Source organism: Ambystoma mexicanum, chromosome 4p (assembly GCF_040938575.1).
Source record: "Ambystoma mexicanum isolate Mex_15411 chromosome 4p, UKY_AmexF1_1, whole genome shotgun sequence".
Classification (NCBI taxonomy): Eukaryota; Metazoa; Chordata; class Amphibia; order Caudata; family Ambystomatidae; genus Ambystoma; species Ambystoma mexicanum.
The window spans coordinates 1,243,563,170-1,243,579,084 of NC_090927.1; the positions used below are offsets into that span (position 1 = coordinate 1,243,563,170).

General features: G+C 42.4%; 1 long non-coding RNA gene across 1 annotated transcript in view; it reads right to left on the reverse strand.

The window, feature by feature from the left end:
- Positions 1-319: 319 nt before the first annotated feature.
- LOC138453769 (uncharacterized) overlaps positions 320-15,915 on the reverse strand; it is a 46,267-nt gene continuing 30,671 nt past the window's right edge. The window contains exons 2-3 of the long non-coding RNA XR_011260524.1: positions 848-1,000; positions 320-472 (exon numbers count right to left, since the gene is read on the reverse strand). This is a non-coding gene — a long non-coding RNA (uncharacterized lncRNA). The remainder of the gene's footprint in view (positions 473-847; positions 1,001-15,915) is intronic.

A 15,915-nucleotide genomic window follows, 5' to 3' on the forward strand; every position in this document is an offset into this window, starting at 1 on the left:
TATGGTTGCAGTAATCTCATGCTGTTGATTTTTTTAATTGAGGGATGTAAATATTTCCCCCAAATATGCCAGGGTGACTAAGCATAGGGAGGGTTTGGGGTGGCGTTTCCCTCCAAGAAGTTTTTTTGAAATAATGGCTTAAAATTGTGCATTTAACAAAAAAGAAAGTTGAAGATTCAAGCTTTGAATCCTCCCGTCCCCTGCACACTATATAGTGTTGGATAAACCAACTACTGTAATCTGAGGATAGAGATTTAAATATAGAAAATTAATTTTCAACAACAGTAATTTTTGTAAAACACATTTGTGTATATATATTTTTTTGTAAAGAATAAATTGCATACAAGAAACAGTAACAATGTTATTGCACAAAGAAGAAATAATTGGAAGAATTGTTGTCAGTAGTCCGTTATTTTCAAGTGGCGACGCGTTTCGAGGGAAAATGCCTCTTCTTCATAGGCCTAAAAACAGACTGTAAAGAAATATATGTTTTACAAAGGAACTGTCCAATTTGATAAACGATACATACTAAGTAGCTTATACATCGAGTCAATGTTAACAGAGAGATCAAAAACAATTTTTCTACCAAACACTTTTTGGTTTACATGATATAAACAAAAATACTCCTCATATGTTTACATTCAGCTTTGTTATAAGTGAGTAAAGCAAGAATACATTCATGTGTTTCAAAAGAAGGACCCTAGGATCCTTTCCAAATATAAACATGACCACTGATGTGGTGCCCCAAATAATAAAAGTCAGGTAGGTTGGGGGCCCGTGAACACCATTACTGTCCAACCAGAACACTGACCATGTGGTTAATTAGTAATGGAATGAAAAAGGTTACCTATTAGTGCAGGAATGGAGATGTGTGTCGATTACTGCCACCACAAACTGGTGTGTACACGGATGTAGCAAGAAACTGCTTCCAAAGTGATGCTGTAGATCGGCAGGTGATTATAGTTTTCAGTAAGAATAAAGTAACAGGAGCCAGTTCAATCTAAGAGATGAAGGTAAATTGAATGCTCATGTCAAGTATAGTGTTGAAAACAGTCAAAGAGAAGCCGAATACTCCGAAGGCATACGGTACTCAAGATAACACTACATAGTTCAATATAAAACTGCAATCATCATCAAGAAGGGATACACAATTTAAAAGATAATGATGTTGCTACCGCATATTTCACTGGGTTATAGTAGTCCCAATAGGACCTTACAGCAGCAAGCCAACTGTTTCCATATAGATACTCAAGAAAGCCAAAAAGAGGGCCAGGCACATAGGTCTCGTGGTATGGAACCCGCCACACCAGGAGAACCAAGTGATCAGGGGATTATTTACACCAGAATTGAAAAAGTGGGGATGGAAAAAGCCCAATAAGACTTACGCAGGGTACAGGAGGATTCAAAGCTTGAATCTTCTCCTTTCTTTTTTGTTAATTGTGGAGGTCTTGTGCCAGGATCTCAGTTCCTCCCGTGCACCTTAAACTCAATTGAGTTGTTTGTTTACTTCTCCAAAACAGCACATTAAAGTAGGAGTGCACCAATTTCAGAATTCTCTTAAAAATTGTGCATTTTACAGAAAAATTTGTGTAAAAAGCCAGTTTGCCATTGGTATTGTTGGGTAATTCACGAAAACCGTGCACAGAGGCATTTCCAGGGTTCGAAATTGAAGGGAATTTGGAGCTACGCAGCTCTTGCTTGTAACCTTGGAGATCCTGGTTATCTTGACAACAGCTTATGAGAGGAGCTACTTTTGGCTCTCCAGGCCAATTGATGCCAAACACACCTATGTGAATTTAACTGTATGTGTTTTGGACAATCTATAAATATACATTAAGACACATCTAAAAGACATTTAAAGCGTATGGTGTCATAAATAATGGACAACGTTACATGTTTGCATCTTATGTGAAAGTTACATTTGCACAACGCTATGTACTAGGTCCATGTTCCATAGTATTAGCGCCTGGTCCCTAGTTAATGAGAATACCCAGCAGCTGCTTTTAGCTCCTGCTTATCCATTCTTTATTTCGATCCCGGATATCCCCAACACATGTTCATGATGTCTTTGCTGACAATATATGCCAGTATAAAAACATGTTCATGTTGGTTGTGCAGATACATTTACATGCTGGCTTACCAATATATGCCAGTATTCCCATATAAGAACATACTCGTGTTTGCTTTGCACACACGGCCAGTTATGACACTACAACAAAATATGTCCATGCTTATTTTGCCAATATATGATAGTAACCCACGTAAGAACATACTCCAGTTGGCTTTACCATTAAAAATACCAAGCCACAGTTTAGGAAAACATGTCCAAACTGGCTGCATCAAAATGCTATTCTAGCCCCAAATTAACACTTCTCTTGTTTCCTTTATCAAAGATGACCTATCTACAATGTCATGCCACAGTAAGAAGTGGCTAGACTAGCTGCACCAAAATGCCAATCTAGCCACGTAATAACAGTTATCATGCTTACTTTATCAAAGATGCCCATTACAAAATGGCATACCACAGTAAGACATTGATAGATCGGTTGCATTAAAATGCCCGTCTAACTACATATCAACACCCACCATAGCTTTATCATAGTTGTCAAGTAAAACATGCTAGGCCCGCACCCTAGCCCCCAGCAAACAACAACAAGAAATCAGGTCTTCAAAGTATACACTGTAAGGGTGCAGAAGTAATACTCTGACATGGAGGGGTTATTGTGATTGGCATAAACCTTTATTCAAGGGTAAAACGGAAAAGAAAACCCTATATCGCCCTAACTCTAAGAGGGGTTTCCCTACTTAAACTGAAATAACTATTGTCAGAATGTCCAAAGACAAAAGTCCCAATGTCAAGAGTCATACTCCTAACTCTGTCCCTTACACACTAAGCTATCTAAATAAAAGGAGATGTCTTCTTGGTCCAGAGGAATGACTGCCTTCCCCTGGACAAAAGTCAGTTTTTGTCTTGGTAAGATTTTCCTAATGTGGTTTCAGCAAACTCCTTAGCTGTTGGACGAAGTTTCTTGCTTTCCCCAGCCTTCCTTAGGCTTACACATTAGTTACTTGCGGTCCCAGACCCTGGTTGGCAGCCTTGTCTTCCTCTTGCCGGTTACTGCACTGAAGAAGAACAGCCTGGATGCAGTCCCCAAGCTGTAATGGGTCCCTGACCCAGGTGTGCAGATCTGGTTACCTTTCACTGAGTACTGAGCTAAAGAAGAAAAGCCTGGATTCTTCCCATGCGGTAGTGGGTCCCTTACCCTGGTGTTCAGACCTGGTTCCTGCTTACCAGGCACATCGATGAAGAAGTGTTGCCTGGATGCCCTTTCCAAGCTGTAGTGGATCCTTGACCCTTGGGTGCAGACCTGGTTCCCTCTCACCAAGTGCTGCAACGAAGAAGAGTTGCCTGAATGGACTTTCCAAACTGTAATGGTTTCTTGACCCTTGGGTGCAGGCCTGGCTCACTCTCACCAAGTGCTGTGACGAAGAAGAGTTGCCTGGATGCACTTTCCAACTTGTAATCGATCCTTGACCCCTGGGTGCAGAGGTGGTTCCCTAGTAGCAGGTACTGCAATGAAAAAGAGTTGTCTAGATGCACTTTCCAAGCTGTAGTGGGTCATACAAACTTGGTTCCCTAACGTAGCAAGTGCCGAACGGACTTTCCACTACCTTTCAATTTTCCTTATTTGGGTGTGAGTCCCAAACCCGCAATTCTGGCTTTTCCCCCCCTTCTGTGGACTTGGTTTACTCTCCAGCCAAGCCTTAGTACACACCTATGTACGTCCTTGCTTTCCTCCCACTGTGTTAGGGTCCCAAACCCTCCTTTTCCAGCTTTGTGATCACCTCCTTGAGCTTTCAGAGCCTTTTAAGCTACTCGCGTATCTTTTGGTATGACTTGCATGAGTGCTGGCTCCCTTGAGGCAGCTGGCTTCATTTGCGTCATTCCGGTAACTTTCCAGAGCTTCTTTTTCTCAATGTCACAGTTTATTGGACCGTCACTCTCGACACAGAGAGTTCTGTAGTGTATATCTGAGTGCTGTGACATCACAGACCCTGGATTGCTGATCTGTCAGTGAGTGTGGAGTGCTATAATGTTATGTTCTGAACAGGGGTTCCAACAGTTACAGTTGGAAAGTGTAAGCTGGCACAGAGGGCCGTGCCAGTGTCTTCCTGGCATATATCTACCAATAAACCTACAAGTAACTTACCTGCTGGTCTGGGTGTTGGCTTCTGGTACCATGTTACTTCAAGTTCCTTTGCCACCCAATCCGATCAAGGTATCGCCCAGCAAAGCACTTAGCAGATTCAAATACCCTCTGTATCACCAGTCAGCTAGAAACCAGGCCGGTCTATAGAAATAATAGTGTATATTTATTTAAAATTTCTACAAGGAATAAGAAACCAATCACAGTAAAACCAGCCACCAACTCCGTGGCACAACACAATAATCACAAATGCAAATTACTGGCATCACTTAACTGACATGTATTTCTTATTATAATTTCAGTTACCACAACAAACAGGTTGAGTTTGAAGATTTGAAATCAAAACACACATAGGATAGCATGCCTGTGCCCCTGTCATGAAGTCAGGGGCACAGGCATGCAGGGGTCGCATGCACAGGAGATCTGGGTGGACACTGTCCTGGCGCCTTTGGCGCCAGGCTCATGAACAAAAGTAAACAAGAACATCCATTTAACACCAAAAAGCTTTTATTATGAACATAGCACTTCAGATGCAATAACCATGAACATTCCACTCATTAAGCACTTCAGATGCATTAACCTTGAACATTCAATCCATTAAGCAGCCCCAAGTGTATTCTTGGGTGTGGGTGCTAATGTATTCACAGCTATATAAGCTGCCCTGATCCTCAAGACAGACGCTTCTTGTTATTCTGCACTTACCAGCAGCGTAACGGTCACCGTCGCCTGAGGTCAGACCTGCTTACATTTGAAGACCCTACTTCCTTGACATCCTGCTTCCTACTAGCATACTTACCAAGTGGGGAAAGCTGTTCTTACCTGTACATCTCTTCGGCGAACCGAGCATTCATCTTTATACTTTCGGGAACGCCGATATCTACATCTTGGCACTGCAGCACGACACGCTTGATCGTCGACAGCAGTGCCTGCAAGAAAAAACAGAAGAAAAGGTTAGACATCAAAAAAACAGTCCGTTTAAGATCGCGCTTCGCCATACTTTGCGCTTTTCCTTAAACCGTCACTTACCTGCTGTCGAATGTTGCGGTAGCATCAATCTTCCATCCGGCCGCGTCTCACAGCTGCATTGAGGCCGCATTTCCATCTAAGGGAAGAAAACAGAAGAGAGACATTATTGTGGGCATAAGGAGCAACATATAAAGACGTTAAACAGAACGAACAGAATCACAAGAGCGCAAGAGACACTTACCAATCATAGGGAGAAGCATAGTCACAGCTGGACTGGACTAATCCTTATCAGGGATCAGTGAAGGAACTAGATCTCATTCAACGCGCCCCTGCCAGAAGTAGCAGGACGCAGAGCTTACCTTCCATAATTCACAGGTGAGCTTTATGCGCCGGCATATGCTCACAGATTCGAGAGGTACAACAATCACAGATTGGCGCACTCACACACTCTTATCTCCACGCAGGAGGAGTATCACCACGTACCACCGCTCATCGATTTTCTACCGAGGGAGAAGCCTGAAAGGGGGTGAGTCAAGTTCAGGGAGGGCTGCAACCGTGCCCCAACGCCTCCGCAGAGACCAGGTGAGCGTAACAATTTCTTTGCACATTAACATATAGGACATTGTAAAAACACACAGTGATTGCTTGGGTTATCAGAATGCTGTTCTCTCACAGAAACCCCCCACTCCCAGGCATCGGTTCTATATGACCCCTTTGGTTTGAAGGCAAGGTACAGGGAGGGGGAATATAATGAGAATTTTGTTTGGGCTTTTTATTTGAAATGCATGGTCTGGGAAATTAATTCAATGGGAAAATCGTTTGGGGGGAAACACACATTCAAATGAAATGCAGGGTTTGGGGAATTCCGAATCAATGGAAACATTTGTTTGGGGACAATTCGTTTTCATGCAGAATGCAGGGTGTTGGGATTTTCGTTTTGGGGACACTAGCACATTCAAATGAACAGAAGGGTTACCCAATTACATTAAAGACTAGAGTCATTTACTGTGCACTGGAATAATCTTTGTCAATTTCGAATTTTTACAAAAACACCATCCTGTGATAGCTGGCCCTGTGGGCATTAATTAAATTATATTTTTTGTTAACTAAGCTATGGGTAGAACGCTTTTACCCTCCTTCCTACTAATGGAAGAGCACCCACTAATGAAAAGAAATAGGACAAAACAGCTTCCACTCACACTTCTGGTTAAAACGGATATGGTGTTTTTCTATAAGCAAATTCATTAAGTGATATTTTTTGTCAAATATGGCCAGGTTCTAAACAGTTTTGCCCCCAATCCACAAATAGAAAGGGATTAAGGCAGGTAGCTCTCCACATAATTGAGAGCTTTGGGATATATCTACTTACATGGGAGATCTCTGCTCTTAGCTCAGGAGGCAAGCCAGATTTCAGAACCTTTTTCAGGAATAGGAAGCAGCACAAACCTTTGGTCTCTATTCACAGCAAGGTCGCTCCGGCCAGATTGTAGACCTCTCTCTCAGATAGGGCTCCCAGCTTCCAGGCTAAAGTCTGTCTATCTGTTCTCCTGGGTGTCAGCCTTCCTTTTGTCAGCTCTCGGTTGTTATCAATCTGCTCTCCTCTTTTTGTCTCTCTGTCCCCCTTGAGATTGAAAACTGATATTGTATAGTGCTGATAACATTTAGATAATATGAATGAAATCTCTCCTTCTCCCCCTCCCTACTGTTCGCCCATAGAAGCATTCTTGGGAGCCTTTGAAATGCAATGATTTGAAAGCCATGGAGTGCAGAAAACGAGTAAGGATGCATTGCAGCATATGGACTGCACTAAACAGTGTCAGGCCAAATGCATTATGTATCTGAAACCATATGTTTATATGAAATCATCATATGACTGTTTTGGAATCATCCCCACTGCACTATACACTTTATTGAGACTGATGCACTTTAAGATGTGATTGCACTTTGCACTTAACAGTACTCTACCTTTTTACCTGTTGGGTTGAATGCAGTAGGCAATAGACAACACATTCTCACAGGGAACAGACCTGTGATTGGTTCTGCAGCACAGCTATTGCACTATGCACTTTATCGAGAGCTTTGCACCATACGATTCTTTTGCAAATTTGCACCCAATAATCTTGCTGCCAATACTGTATGATGTTGACTTTTGTTGTTGTAATGCACTATGCATTCCAGGCAATCCATCATTTCAGGAAAAGGAACTCAAATGAAATAGCAGTCAAAGCACGATGCTGACGATTGTTTCAGATGTATCTTTTAGCTAAGCTGCAACCCCACAGAGAAATAAAAGGGGCATGAAGCACTTTGTACTATTCAAAAGTGCAATTGCAGTGTTTTAATGACTATGTACACATTACAAACTTTGCACTGCAGGATTACTCATTGAGGCTGCAACTAAGGCACTCATTTACTGGAAGCAAAATGAATGCTACGTTACAAATTGTAAAACACTCTCAAGTATGCATTAAGTATTGAAGGGCTTTATGGGGGCACACTCGGCAGCAGCAAAATCGGTGAATGTGTTGCATGTAAACATATGGAGCTACGATTACATCGGGTAATTGAATAGATTTACAATGCTGGTTACTAACAGGGACTGTTTGTGTAATTTATACATGACAGCAGCACTTAGTCTATAGAATACTTGTGCTCTAAACATGAAAAGATGGCCACCATGCTTTTGCTGCGCAGAGAGTGTGTTTACCAAAGGAGTCCTTTCTCTATTTTTGTGAAAACATTCACTGGTTGCTTTACAATCTAGTTATAAACTCACTGGTTGAAGGGGACTCTTGATTGTGATCAAGCGGCGAGTTGTGCCGCGAAACCTGTTAACGTCCCCAACGCGCACCTTTACTATGCATTTTGGGAGTGCCATACACTGATGGCTTTTAACTTTTTTGCCAAGTTGTAAGGCATCAATAAAGATGGTAAACCTTTATGAAAGAATTACTTTGTTTCCGGATTCTTTCATTTTTATGGATGTGAAGAGTGCTACTCGCCTTGCCTGATGCATATCAGTGCCCAAAAGATAAATTATATATATATTTGAATTCTAAATTTTATCGCAAATCGGGGAATGCTAATTTTATTTTGGCACAACCTTCCTGGGAGAAGCTATTATTTTTCGTGGTTTGTTCCTTAGTTGAAATAAATACAAATAGGACACTTCACGTTCCAAACATTAATTTTTCATTCTATCAGTTCAGCAACTTTGGAATTGCTCTGAATTATGAGAAGGCTAGGATCATGGTTTTCATCCTAACTCAAATTCTATACATCACCTAAAATAAACTGATACATAGAACTGACAGGGTTTTGTGATCTTTAATATTAGAGTCCTGGATGAGGTCACTGGAATGCACCATTCCCTTTTTATTAAGGAAAACAAGTCCAATGTTAATCAAATGGCCATCCATTCATATGGAAAGTTGTAGTTTCATTTTCCAATCAAATCCACACAGTTCTGTTTTCCCCAGAAACATGTGACCGGAACATGTGCTTATCAGTAGGCTCTGTTTCTAACATAGTCTTTGAAGGTCCATTCGTGGCTCTGAGAGGTACTTTATTGGGGCCAAGCTAGCCCAAGATGTCAATTCTGTTGGTTGGCTTATCTGACCCTCTCACAATTTTGATCTAACTCTTTGTATTTCTTTGCATTTTGTACCTGAAAATTAGACCTGCTTTTCTTAGTGGGCATCAGCCAAAGGACTTGAAGTCAAAGTGTAAGAGACACAGACCTTTCAGGTCAGTGGGGAAAACCAGCTACATATATAGTTTTAACCGAATAGCATCTTAAATTTAAAAGATGTGTTTAACATGTAGCATTTTGTATTGCATCTGGGTGTGTGGTCCATTAAATCTTTATTTAGTACAATAACAAAAAAGATATGAGTCTCACTTTCAGCATTATTCACACATAGGCCACAGTTAACATAGGAAACTAGTGTTCACTTCCAGGGTACCACTTTAACAGCTGCACTACCCTGCACATATAACTAGGGAAAGCCTCACAGCAACTATTGCGGAGAACTGGTTCATACTGAACCTGTTAGAACACGTTGCATTTTATGTAGTAAATTGCATCGTTTGTCAAAAGTTTACCACAGGGCACACACTGCGAACAAGCAGAGTGATCCCTCAACCGCATGGTCATTTTCAGCACCTACATATTGACTATGGTGATATGCTGCAAGTATGTAGTGGATATAGGTATATGATAGTGGTGGTGTACCCCTTTTCCTGATGCATTGAAGCAGGTCCGTGTACACACCCTGATGCCACTTGCGCTACTATGTTTTTAGTCTGAGAAGTCTTTTCTAGATGGGGAGTATGTGAGCTGCTGAGATCCGACAATGGGCCCCATTTTGTTAATGAAGTATTCAAACAGATTAGCTTATTGCTTAGTATAAATCACACATTTTCTTCTGCTTATCACCTGCAATCGAATGGGATATGTGAGAGTCTCAATGGTCTTCTCAAAGAGAGAGTTGCCAAGTTAAAATTGACACTGAAGAAAGGATGGCTATATTGCCTGCCCCTTGCATTATATGCATTAAGAAATCAGCCTGGGTCGGACCACCACCTCACACCCCATGAGTTAGTAACATGGAGGCGAATGAGAACGTCCTTGTCTCCTCCATCGAAGAGCAGAAGTGATGCCCAGATGCACATTTGTTAGGAAATTAGTCACATACGTATTTGACATATATGACCGCTAGTATCTCTGTCATTTCAGATCAACTCAAGCGCAAGGGGTGTCGGTCTCGGGACACAGGTGAACACCATTCAGCAACCGGATGTAAAGAACCATTACCGGTGCCCTAAATATTTATTGGAGACCCTATCCTACTGTGCAACTTCACAAGGAAGTGGCACAAGCCCAGTTTTAGTGGACCATTCATAGATGAACATGTCACTCCCTCAGCAGTAAAAGTCCAAGAAAGGCGCACCTGCATACACTTGGGCAACGTGAAGCCATATGTTGGTGAGACCGATGCACCCCCACCCGTTGATTCGGAAGCAAGACAAGAAGAAGTAGTTCAGCATGTGCAGACTCGATCAATGGCGAGGAAGAAGGACGCTAAGATTGCTGATTGAATAAATGCAAGTGTGCATTTGGGCTGTGGCTCACCCCGGACACTTTCTATAGATAGTTTATCAGGAGTGTAAAAGCAAACATTCTAGAGCCGCATGAATCTTTGAATTGGACTTTGGAAAGTGTTGATGCGCTAAAAATACCAGATCTCGATTTTGAGTTCAATGATTGGGAAAGGGAGCCGTTCCTGATTCATTCCTCACTGAGTTTCTCTTTGGTTAGAGCCTATGGTTCTATCAGATGTCGATGCTCACAGACTACATCTCGCTGTCTTTATTTACATACTCCAAGCCTATCCTGCACTTGTTTGGAATAGTACTAATATTCATGTGTTCCTGCAAGATCCTAAAAATGGCCCTGCGATTAGAAGGTTACTTGCAGTGATAATTGAACAGATCCTGCAGCTTCCTGAGCATTTACCGAGGTTGCCTGATTAAAATGTTTTTTTCCTACCTTAAAAGTAGTACACAGGCACAATGTGGACTGTTGAGAATAATGCAGTTCCAGAAAGTGAGAAAACTCAATGATGTGTGGAGAATTGAAAGTGGTGGGGACTGATGTATTGGTGCATAATATATATGCTAATCCACACTGTCTACTTCATTGGTCCCAAAAATGTAGGTTCTCCCCACCCCAGTGACTTATGCAGAAGGATCTGTTGCAAAGAGACCAAAGCCATATGTGATTATTCGTACACCAGTGACACTTGTGAAGTCACCCATTTCTCTGACAAGTGTTTCTATGATTCCCCCTGTAGGAAGGACCCTTACTGATATACTATATGAGCATTATGCACGTACCCTCCTTGCAAGAAAGAGACCCAAGAGAAGCACAAGGGAAGATGATTATGAGTTAAATAATTATATAGACAGTACAGCACATTTGGGGAACAACATGTGGTATCAGCACATGAAAGAGGTGGGAAAAAGAACCTCTGAGGAGAGTTGCTATGTTTGTGCTCTCCTACCCTGTGCTATGGGGATGTCCAAGATATTTATAGCTATAGAAATAGAAGTCCAGACAGCTCATTGCCTGACTCACCCTGCACTCTGCCATACAAGAGTTAAGTTCCAGGGTTGAACAGCATCCTTGGTATGGGTGACTGAACGGTCATCTCCAAAGGAAGATGATTATGTGCAAGACAAGAGCAGAGCACACAACAGAGATCATGTGATAAGATACAAACAGCCTGGAATGAAGGGAGCAGGAATCAGATGGGAAATAAATAAGAAGCTGAATTGCCAAGGAAAGAATGACGAGGAAATACGAAGATGCACGGAGAGAGGCCAGATGCAAATCTGGGGAACAGTACTTTCTCCAGACGGATGGGAAGAAGGCATAGTTGTACGCAGAGCTGTGGCAGTAACAGGACATCACAAACCAGTTATAGGTCATGTGGAAAAGGGATGCAAACCTCTCTGGCCGAACCATGCAAAGTTGATGACATGGGTTGAAGACAAAGGAGGTCCATTGCAGATAGTGCCTCTGGCTGGTGCAGAGCTGTGCTTCAGAAACAATGCACAAGAAAAGTTGGACAGAACCAGCAATGTGGTTGAATCTATGATGTACCAGGAATGAAGGATGGAACAGTAGTGATAATAGACCACTACTGGATATAACACTTACCTGTGCAAGGTTAAAAGGCTGTGCTCAGATAACACCTAATGGTGTGAGGTCAAACAGGCTGCTAGCTGACATTTGTGGTCAGGCGATCTGCTAGAACAGGAAAGCACTGTTTCCTGGTTGTTGGCTGATCTTGCAGAGCCTAAGAATACTTGTGCACACTTTGCATGAATCACTAAATGATATGTTAAAGTGTCCTGTTTGTGTAAAGAACATCTTTCATGACTACAGGCTGTATGAGCTATGAAAAGCTGCCTTACATTAGTCTGAGTTCATGTCAACCCTAAATAAGAAAGAATAGGAATAACAAATAATTTGTCTTTCTAGAATTGTATACAATAATTGCTAGACTCATTAAAGTTTTATTTCAGGCAGAGTTCCTCGGGGAGAGTCACTGATTTAGTCTGTTCTTAAACACCTTAAACTCACAATGTAGACAAAAACTTCCAAAAAGCATTTAGAGGTGAATAAGAATCAATTTCGGACTATGTATTTTGCTTTTCGCAAGTTGCAGTTATAGCTTGTTTTTTTCTGCCGTTGTCACTGTTACGATCATCATAAGACATTCCATCTGTGTGTCCTCGATCACTTGACAAAATCCTTGTGCCTAAAAAGCTTGTGTACAAATGTTTGACCATAGCACATAAAGCGGCCATTGATATCATTGTGCCACAATTAATGCTTTGTTGCAATGTGTCTGTCTTTCCTATCTCCGTGGCATGCTGTTCAAGATGTTTGTTTGCATCTGTGAGGTAACAAGCTCCCAGAGTACAGGATGCCGTGTGAGTGCGCTGCTTTCCCTACGCTACTCTAAATGATTTAATACACAGTTATGATCCCTCCCAATGATATGTATTTTGCCAACCTCTGAAGCCTGAAAAGTAGATCCATGCAGGCTTGACATGTGGCCAACTTTGCACCAGATCTCCAGATGAACTGGCCCGCTGTTAAATCTCAGTTACCAGTTTAATGGTATCCACTACAGGATGTAATTTGCTTTTGTACTTTGAGGACATTCAGACATGTAATTGCTCATTTTACTATAGCCGGGCAGCTATAGCTGATAAGATAAATCAGTGGGTTGAGCGCTCGCTGCTGCGATGTGTGGGTGATCTGCAGGCTGCAGGTTCGAATCCCGGCAAGCCCAACTCAGCCTTTCATCCTTCTGAGGTTGATAAATGATTGCAACACAAGTTATGATATGATATGGCATCAATAACGCACCTATACACAAGTGTTTCAAGGCACGCCGAGGCAAGGGAGGGGAAACAGAGGGAAGACAGAGAGAATGATCCTACTAGGCCAGGTGACATTGAGATTGTGCAAGTGCAGTGGAAGGGGGAAGAGGAAAAGTGTGGGGGGAACAGGCAGGGGGCAGTGCGGTACATAGGGTAACAGTAAAATAAATAAGGCAATAAATAATAATAAATAAAGTGCGGCCAGCTGGTGGCACGTGCAAGGGTAAGCGCAGACATCAGGTGTCTAGTGCTAGTAGGGGCTGTAGGGATGCAGAAACAGTGCCAGAGTGCAAGGGTTGCCAGGGGGGGGGCAGTGCAGGTTGAGAGATATTGTATATATATTTGTTCTATGTAAAGCACTTAAGCATCAGTTCTACATAATAACACATCATTATCATTTGGCCTTGGACATCTGCTTGCATTCACAGTAATTAGGTAATATGGGCCTAAACACACCAAAATTAACGATGCATATGGTGATCCATTCTTGTATGAAATGTATATCACATTACAGTGATATTGTGACAATATTGTTCGTAGTGTACTTAGGAACAATGCTATGTGCTGCTTCTGCCTGTTTTGTCAAGGGGTCAAAGGTTGTGTTCCATCGCTTCCTGTGATATTACTTTGGGGTGCGCTCAAATGACATCACTTTCTGTGATGTCATCAGATGTCAAGGGACATGTCGATGACACGCAGCCGATGACACGCAGCTGATCTTCGAACTAACTGGAGACTACGCAGCTGAAAAATTGAGGAAATGTACAACATCATTGATACTTGGATGCAGAGGCACTGGATGTGTTTAAATAACACAAAAACCGAGTTAATGGTTTTTTGCTCAAACCAGGCCTGGTCTAAGTTGGATTCCCAATATAAAACCTTCCATATCAAAGAAGCCACCATCCCAGTAGTAACTAAGGTAAAAACCCTGGGTATGATGGTAGAAGCCTCACTAGACTCAGGGGCTCAGGTTAACCATCTGTACAAAAATAACGTGTACTACCTGCGCCTAAGACAATTAGACCCTTTATAAATGAGACTAACTCGGCTTCTATAGCAAGAGCAATCTTGCTGTCCCGCTTAGATTACGGCAATGCATTGCTAGTGGGAGCCTCTAAGAGAGAGCTGACAAAATGAAAAGTAATGCACAATGATGTGGTTTGCATCATTAAAAAGAAAAAACAAAGGGAGCATATATCAGAAGGAGAAAGGAACTACATTGGCTCAGAATAGAGGATAGAGTTAGGATTAAATCAATGACGATAGTCCACAGATGTCTTTTTGGGGAGGCACCGGCCTACTTCAAGAAACAATTCTCCTGGTATGTGCCCCAAAGATGCCTAAGATCAGCAGACACAGGCCTCCTAAACATACCAGAGGCTAAACGGGCAACAGGAAGGTGTAGAACTTTCCCAGTTAAGGCGGCTAAATATTGGAACGGGTTACCAGCGAACCTAAGACAAGAAGAAAACTACCTTAGCTTCAGGAAGGCTTTGAAAACTTTCTTATTCCAATAGCCTTGAAATACCTCATTGCTCACCCAGAGTAGAGTAGACACTGTTAACCATTGTGAGATTTCAACTGTATATGATACCTCCCTGCGCTCCCCCCGCCCTGATGCCTGCGGGCTTACGGCGCGTTATAAGCACAAAGACATAGACATAGATAGACATAGACATGTGATGTCACTTCGGCTACCCTTGGCATTTTGGTGAATTGACGTCCCTGGTTATAACATAGGAACAATTGACAAGTGTCAACTGGAGAATTCAACAGTACCTCAAACGGACCAGGCCAGGCAGCCTCCTAACAGCCCACAGGAACCTTGAAAGTGAATGTGGTGCCCCCATCCCTGGAAGAGGTGACTTTCATTTTGGGTTTTAAGATGCTTGCCAAATCAAAGTGACCCCAGAATGGGTCACACAAGAATGCTGTTAGGAAATTATACTCTTTGAAAGAGATCCAAGAACAGAATCTTTACAAACACATGTATTTCCAGCCATGTTTCTTGAGTCCCCACATCTTTCCCAGTGCCACTCTGGAAGTCCACCTTGGGCATTGTACCTTAAGTTAGCAAGAAATCCAAAAATCTAATGTAGATATTGGATTCACATTGATTCGGAGTGCCTCGAAGCCTTGCCTACCTGCAGTGCTGATTCCTTGAAAGCTTTAAGCAGCTGCGCTACTGGTTATGGCCAGAGGATGGACTGGGAACCAAAAGAGGCCCTGGAAATAATTTTCTAAGTGGCCCCATAATACACATTTTCAACAAGCCCAATCCTTTTGTAATGAAAAAAAGGTGGAAATAAACTAGGTACCACACAAAAGAGGTCAAGTGTAAAGAGGCCTCCTGGGAAATACCCAGAGTTCCCTATGAGCCACTCGACCCCTGGAGCCTCTTACTGGCGCTGTCTGCCTGACAAGTCATGGAGGGTGCGAAACAAAAGAGGTGATGGTTGGAATGTTTACAATTAACCTTCACCTCTGGTATTGCTCTGGGCAACCCTCCAGACCATCATTCTTAGCCTGCAAAGCCATTACAAAAGGGGAAAGACCATATGCCAATCAGGATTTGTACAACCCCTAAAGCGGCAGTCCAGCCCGAACTGCTTGGTCGTTTCCCTTCTGCAAGAGACCATAAGCATCCCCAAACATGTTTTGCCTTGCTGGGCCTCATCAATGAGGAGTAGCTTGGGTCTCTAGGCCCAGCAGGCACGGGACCCATGTCTGGGCATACCAGTCCCACTCGGGGTGATGAGCAAAACAAAGGAGGTGATGG